This window comes from Odontesthes bonariensis, chromosome 23 (assembly GCF_027942865.1).
Source record: "Odontesthes bonariensis isolate fOdoBon6 chromosome 23, fOdoBon6.hap1, whole genome shotgun sequence".
In the NCBI taxonomy this organism is placed as follows: domain Eukaryota; kingdom Metazoa; phylum Chordata; class Actinopteri; order Atheriniformes; family Atherinopsidae; genus Odontesthes; species Odontesthes bonariensis.
This window is the reverse complement of record NC_134528.1, coordinates 21,261,729-21,270,206: the sequence shown is the minus strand read 5'-3', so window position 1 is coordinate 21,270,206 and position 8,478 is coordinate 21,261,729.

Genomic DNA, 8,478 nt, shown 5'->3' with positions numbered 1-8,478 from the left:
TGACATTCCATTTTTTCGGCATTTAGTGAATTCAAACAGTTCAGCAAGACTTTTACAGTACGGAGGATTGACACTGCCAAAATAAACAATGCTAAAAATGAACACAAAAATATAGAAATAGGTTTATAAATCAATTCATATGCCAATAAATCCAATTAAAATGATACTAAATCGTTTCCACTCCACTTATTCCCTAAACATTTTTATTTCGATGTTTAATCTTAATTTTCCATAACACATTTTTCCGTTGTTGTCATTTTTTAGATTAATTTGTGCATTTGTTTATGCATGAATACACTTTGGTATTTCCTCCCCCAAGTCTTTTTAATAACGTCTGTCTAAAAAAAAACTAAAACAAAACCACCCATTCTTTCACTTTCCTCGATGTGTGTCAAGACACAAAACGGATACAAGCACTTCAAATCTTTTTAAAAGCCAAAAGAAAATAATAACTTACAGAGTTTCCGCAAAATAACAAGAAACATTTGAGCTCTGTCAGTATAGTATAGTAGGTGTTCAACAACTGCATCGTGACAATTTCATTAGTGACCAAGGTCTACAAGGTCTTTGTTCAAAAGTTTTAAACACAACATGAGTGCTGTTGACCTCCACACCTCAGCTGTACTGTCCACTGAGTTTGAAGGTTTTCCTCCCCAGGATGTTGTTATTAGTTATCAACTGCACTGATCTCTGCTTCACTTACTTGGTTGTCTCTTTTACCTCCTTGCCCCCCTCTATCTTTTATTCCAGGCGGTGCAGCATTGTGGATATCAGGTCGATAACGGGCCTCGGGCTCGTCACGATTACAGTGTATTGGTTTATGGACTGAGGAAATCTGTGTCTGCAACATCAATTGGAAAAACTCGCTGCTGCAATCTGTGCTGGGGCAAAAAAAAAAAAAAAAACTCCATGGACAAAGAATTTGCAGATCACGCATCAGCAGGACTGTGTTACATGTTGATGGTTCCTGAGAACTTAAAAGCACCCTCGAGTGAATAACTTAAAGCCGTTCCAGCCCAGCATATCTTTCCAGCCACTGGCTGACACCATCCAAACATCAGGGCTGTCAGATGTCAAAAAAAAAAAAAATCTAATTTGCCATTTTGACGAAGCCAGCAGTTTCACCAGCTTTCCCGACATTACAAGCCGGAAAAATCTCTTTGTCACTCTTTCACTTCTTGTTGTTGCAGTTTCTGTTTTTAGCCCGCTCCCTAACGCATTTCTATTCCTCATCATTTTCCTTCCCTCTTTATCAGCATCGACGGTCACAGAGATTTGCTAAAGTGGACGTGATGGGTAGCGAGCCTTCCACCTGCCTCTTATACGAGCCACATTTTTGCTTGTATAATTGGAAAGTGGAAAGTTTCTTGCATGCTGTGCTTGATCATGAGAGAGTGCTTTCTCTTTTCTACTTTACATCTACTCCCTGGTTTTGTCACTGATAATATATGCAAATTGCAGACCTGGAAAAGTCTTGTTGCTTTTGGTAATCAGCTCCCACAGTTACATTAAAACAAAGAAATTGCTTGTGTGCGGGTCACTATGGTTGAGCATTGCTGAGGCTGCTTGATTGATGCTGCTTGACCCTACTCTGAGTGCCAAAATGCTCCTCTACCTCATCTGCATCTCAGTGCACCAAAGCTGTCCCGTAATAATGCCAATTAGAGAGAGTGCAGCTGCCACTTGAGTATTTAAGAGCACCTTAATCTTTAATCACATTTCGCTAAGGTGCTCTCGTGAACAATGGTCATGAAAACCACAAATGTTACCTATGTTGTGACTGCAGCAGCCTTCTCTAGTTTTATTTCCACTGAAAAGCATTTCAACTCGCAATATTTTCTAAATTCATGACTCATCCTTGTCAGAGTTTGACCCTGAATTGGTTGGTTCACCCTAATGTGCGGACTGTGAGTTTTTGCCCTCAAACTTGCAGCATGTATATATGATATCTTTTGAAAATTGAACATATTGCTTGACTGTTACGAAGAGCAATGTGATGTTACATAATGTTCACAAGGCTGAATAAAATGAATGAAAACATATCTACATCCAAAACCAGATCAGCATTAGGAGTTATTCATTTTCAAGTTGGTCTCATTGGGAGAGATTAAAAGAAGATCCCTTAAACAAACATACTTTTTCATGCCCTGTTGTTGAGAAGTATAGGGTAGTAAGCTCATTTAGCTCAAAAAGTAGAAGCAGCAAACTGGGTCAGGATGGATACAAGTGATAAAGTCTAGTGATTAAGTCCAAATTTGAAGGTTGAAGCGGTGGTGGAGGTATAAAGCATAGGCAGTTTGTCATTACTTTTGTTTCAATTTAGTTTTGCATTTCTTATTTTCAGCTACAGCTTTGGGAGAGTTTTATCCCCCCACACCCTCACTCTAAAAAAAGTCAGGTTCAGGTTTAGGAACATCTGTAAAACAAACTTCTCCATGTCCGTATGCAGCTTCACTTTACAAGCTGCTAACGCTAACTCCACTAGCTTGCTAGCAGTAGAAAATCTAGCACCCACTCCCTCGTAAAGTAACTACACTTTGAAAAATTTAAGGCTTTAGATGAACTTCCCTCTTCAGAAAAAAGGATTTTGGCTTAATAGCCAATTGGATGTCAATATGAGTAGCAGGGATTAGCATAAAGCAAAATGAGAGGTTGAGTTATTTTGTTATTCGCCTGTGGGGCGAATATTCTGACTTTGTTTCTGTGCACAACTCTAAACCATATCAATGTGAATACTTTGAATTTAATAATTCTAAAGGTGACGTGTATTTTAAATAATGAGGCAGATCGGCCAAAAAAGACTGACACTTTCTATTAGGTTGTGAGTAATTATCAAAAAAAAAAAAGCTTTCTCAACTCAGGTGAAATGGGGCAAACAAGATATTTAACTGACACTGTTAATATTTCAAAAAGAAAATCCTAAAGGTTTCTTTCAGAAAGAAATTACCGCTCTTTTTAGAAAGCTCAAGTACTTAGAAGGGAGGGACCACCTGACGATCAATTATTTAGCTGAGAACAGTCAACATTCTGAATGAAAATGAAAAATGTAAGTGTCCACATCGGGCCAAGAAATACCAAAAGCGAGACTTTTAATGATTTTATGAACGGAAGAAGGAAGAAGGACGAGGAAGACGGACAGCCCGCGATGGATCATTAAAAGATCCTCAGAGAGCCAGGGACCTAGCCTAGCAAGCCAGACCAATTTGCGGTCGCTAGGGGCGTCTAGATTTCTAGGCTACCAGGGACCAGCAACATTTAGGAAGGGGGGTGCTGGTATGGGTTGTAGTGTTTATGAGTGAGCTATAGCTGAACCTTTTGGGGTTGAGGATGAATTAAAAATCAGCACCTAAACTTGCTGCCAGTCTCGAGAAAATACTTAAACCATGGCACAAAAAGATGTCGACAAATTGTATACGGCTATGATATTTTTTTGCAGGACAGCAGTTCATTACTTCACTGCCTTGCAATTCAGCAGAGATCTCAAAAAGGATTTATGTGGCTAGATATTTTTTGTAAATTAGTTGCCTAGGAACTCTACACACTAATAGTTGATTTAAAGCCCCTATATTCGCCAGAGATAGAAAACGTGTCTCAGCCTTTGGAGGCATTGAGTTTGGCCCTCAGAGCCGAGTTGGCCCTCAGCTTTAGCCTTCCATCTACACACAACAAAACCCTGCTGCTCCTCTTTTCCTAATGAGGGCTGGAGGGATGCATGAGGCCTTTAACCGTTTTCTCTTCTCTTTGTCGGTGTCTCTCTCTCCCCTCCTACACTGCAGTCAAGCAGGCAGTGTTAAATATCTCGTCTTATTTTATCCTCCAGGCTGCCATCAATTTCAAGCTGTTCCCCTCTCATTTACAGTACTGCTGCACCGACCGCGATATCAGGACGCGCATTAGCTGCCAAATGTGCGATTTGACTCGTCTTGGTGCAAAGAGGAGCACATACCTATTTTTCACTGAAATCTTTTACATGACCCGATCTTCCATTATTGGAGACAAGTACATTTATTTATCATTTGCACCACTTCTATGTCCTTCAAAACTGTAAGAATAGCTGAATCAGTTGTGTTGCATTCATCCTCCCCTCAATGCCCTCATGGTTTCATGTCGCCGTTTCTGCCTGTTTCACGTTTTCATCTTGGTGTTAAGCTGCTGATCGTGTCCAAAAAGAGGCTGGACGAACATAAGCGTTCTAACACATCGATCAACCCAGAGGCAGACTTGTAAGATGCATCCGTTTGGAAAACAAAGTGCTCCACTGCTCCCTATAGGCTTATTCGGGGAAATGCATTATTTTTAATCCTGAACATATGTGCACTCACTTCTCGTTTGTGTTCCATTTCATCAACGAGGTGCGGCCAGTAGTGCCGCCGGACACTTGAAATGTAAGATTCTAATTTACTGACCAAACCGATTCTGTGTCCGACCTTTTTATTGAGCTTCAGCTGTTAAAACTGATCAAATTATCACTGGTATGCAGAATAGCTTCAACCTTTGTGATCAGCGAAATAAAACAACTGCAAAATAAATCATTTTCAAGCTCAAGCGCAATATCACAAGGCTTTGAGTGGCTCTCAAATTTACTTACAACCCTTTCATGACAAGTAAAAGTCACATTATTTTTCATTCTGGGTTTCACTCACCTTCCACCACACTCATAGCAAGCATCCGGTGTCTGTTCAAAGCAAAGGTAAAACCTTCCTGTTAGCTTCACTCTGCCAAGGTGAGGTGGCATAGGCCCTTCCTGCTACCTTCAGCATCATATTCGATGATGGCTGAAGACTTGCATCTCCCTTCTAACTTTTGTTTCCTCATCATTATTTCATCCTGAAGTTTGTAAGAATTTTCAAACTATGGACTACTGGTAGACACGCAGACAACCGTGATTTCTACATCACAATCAGGTTGCTCCAGAGCCGTGTGCTCCGTGCTGTATCCGTGTCACGTTTTTTCCACGTAGCCTGACGTGTTACATGGAGCCCAGCCTGTAGCGACTGTAACTGGTCCTTTTATGTGTTTAGTGTCTAAACCAGACTTAGAAAGACTAATCCATGCGTTTGTCTCCAGCAGGTTAGACTACTGTAACGGCCTGCTCACTGGGCTCTCTAAACGGGCTGTAAGACAGCTGCAGTACATCCAGAATGCAGAGATGGGACCAAGTCACACATGTGCAAGTCTCAAGTAAGTCCAAAGTAATTTTTTCTTGGGCAAGTCAAGTCAAGTCCTGTATTAGGTCAAGTCAACTCAAAGTCAAGTCACCTTATTATTGCAATTTTACCTGCAGAATCTGATCTTAATAAAGTGAAAAGACTGTATATAAGTAATATAAGTAACTGTCAGTAAACATCATTGGCCAATGTGTCCAACCTGTCCACCCCGTATCATATCAAGCTAACGTTAGCCAACTAAAGACTAGGCTAACAGGATAATATTAGCTAATTTGACAAGCACTTACTGGTCAGAATGGATCTTCAAATGACGAACAAAGTGGGCTGCACGGTGGTGTGGTGGTTAGCACCGTCGCCTCACAGCAAGAAGGTTCCAGGTTCAACACCCAGCTGGGGCCTTTCTGTGTGGAGTTTGCATGTTCTCCCCGTGTATACGTGGGTTCTCTCCGGGTTCTCCGGCTTCCTCCCACTGTCCAAAAAAATCATGCATGTTAGGTTGATTGGCATCTCTAAATTGTCCTTAGGAGTGAGCGTGCATGGTTGTTTGTCTCGTATGTCTCTGTGTGGCCCTGCGATGGACTGGCGGCCTGTCCAGGGTGTACCCCGCCTCTCGCCCATTGACTGCTGGGATAGGCTCCAGCCCACCCGCGACCCGATCGACGGATTCAGCGGTATAGATAATGGATGGATGGATGGATGACGAACAAAGTTGGAAGTTGTGCTAGATGCTTAACACCCAAGTCATCGTGTCTCAAGTCAAGTCAAGTGCCGAATCTTCAACTTCCGAGTCGAGTCTCAAGTCTTTTATTTTTTGTCAAGTCAACTCACAAGTCATCAAAACAGCAACTCGAGTTGACTTGAATCCAAGTCACAGTGACTTGAGTCCCCATCTCTGCCAGAACGCTGCTGCTCGAGTCCTGACTAGAACCAGGAAATACGACCATATTAGTCCAGTGCTCAGGTCTCTGCACTGGCTTCCTGTCGCTCAGAGAATAGACTTTAAAACAGCTCTGCTCGGGTACAAGTCTCTTCATGGTCAAGTGCCAAAGTACATCTCTGACATGTTAAAGCCATATGAACCAACTCGGGCTCTGAGAACCTCAGGGAGGGGTCTCCTGCTGGTGCCCAGAGTCAGGACTAAACAAGGTGAGGCTGCGTTTCAGTTTTATGCTCCTAAAGTCTGGAATAGTCTTCCAGAAGATGTGAGACAGGCCTCAACTCTGACTATGTTTAAATCCAGGCTGAAAACAGTTCTATTTAGCTGTGTATATGACACCTGAAAGTATTTTATCTGCACTCTTCACTTTGAAATGAATGAATTAATGATTATTTTTTATGTTTGTTTGGAATGATTTTATTGCCTTCTTGTGATTTTATGTAGCTGTAAAGCACTTTGAATTGCCTTGTGTACGAATTTTGCTCTACAAATAAAATTGCCTTGCCTTGCCTTGCAAGGTTACTGTAAACATACAGTAACACTTCTGCACAGTACCAATTCAAAATGTAACAGGATCTACACTAAATCAATGTTTTCTCACGATGTGAACACAATGACCAGTGTGTACCCAACAGCTATTTTCTCACTGGATAAACCCAAATCAGAAGACATTAGAGTGGTATGGAAAATGCACATTATTAACATTCTTTTTTTTTTTTTTACAATGGTGTTAAAAACATTTTAACAAAAATGTCTTCCTTCACTTTTTCAGCCTGAATGTACGAGCAGGTACTCTGACATCTCTTGAGTCAGTCCGTCCACCCTGTGGCTGTTTTGACAGGATCCTCATCAGCGTTTTAAGCTACTCTTCAAATTTGTTGACCCGTGCCTTCAGGTCTGTGACACCTTCCATCCAGAATCTGTACATTAAGACTTTCTTCTTCTTGTGCAGAACACGCTGCAGCTTGTTCCTCTGCTGCAGTTGCCCAAACGTTTTATGGAGCCTTATCGAGAGTCCTAGTGTGCTTTGGGCTTTCTGTGCCTCCATTTTCTCCATCATCTGGGCCTTCTGGTTTCTGTGATGCTCGGTCTCCATTTACAAGTCCAACTTGTGATGTGCTGCGTAGCCCCTTTTAATATTCATTTCTCACTTCTTATTGATCCTCTCTAGCTATGACCTTTTGTTCTTTGAAATGGGTAGACTCAAATCCTGCCTGTTCTCCTGTCTCCTGTTTTATAGCTGACGCAGAGCCAGAAAATTCAAATTATTTAAATTTGTGACCTATTTGATGAACAGCTGTGCACTCTATGAACCAGCAGCTTTGACGCTGACCACCATCCACTGTAGGTTGTGACTGACCCTAGCTATCTCATTATACTACTTCAAAAGAAGAGCTCCGCATCTTTTCTGCTTCCTCCTTCGGCCCGAGGTATTTTTCAAGCTTCTCATGTTCCTTCTTCTTGAATTTGTTGTAATTTGGGACTGCTAAATCTGTCACTTTCTCTGGAGTTTGTCGACCACCACAATATCCGGTTGCCTTACCGGTTTATGTATGTGGATCCGAAAGCCCCAGGGGACCTTAGCTCTGTTATTCTCCACAACCTTTAGACGTATCTCCCATACATAACAAATGACACTGTGTTATCAACAAAATTGGGCCGAAATGAAGAAGTAAAAAAAAAGTTCATGCCATGATTCAGTAGCTTGTAGAACCCTTTTAGCAGCAGAAACTTGAAGTGATTGTTTTTTATATGACGTTATCGGTCTCTCAGATCGTTGTGGTGGAATATTGGCCAACGCTTCTCTACAACTTTGCTTCAGTTCATTGAGGTTTGCATGTATTTGTTTATGATAAGATTTCTTAAGGTCCCCACAACAGCATTTGAATCAGGTCGAGGTCTGGACTTTGACCACCGGACCATTGCACAACACCTCGATTCTTTTCTTCTTCAGCCATTCTGTTGCAGATTCGCTTCTGTGCTTGAGATCATTGTACTGTTGGATGACCCTGTCTCTGCCTAGCTTTAGCTGTCAGATAGATGGCCTCACGTTGGACTCTACGACACTTTGGTATACAGTGGAGTGGAGTGAAGAAAACTTGGCATGTTCGGCTAGAAAAAAATAAAAAAATCCAAACGAATTTCATTTGTAACTGAAAAATGAGTTTCAATTAACGCTCAGTCAGTATCTGCAACAGCCTGTCATCCCTCATTTATTCAAATTCAGGATATTTAAAATAAATCAAGTTTCCTGACAGATTTAGTTGGCATAGTGTGAACACACATCCACGCCGAGTTTCCTGTGTCGTCTCAAGGGTAAGCACTGTAGAGCTAACTTTGTAGCACAGGACAGAGTCAGAAGTAAGGAAGGAA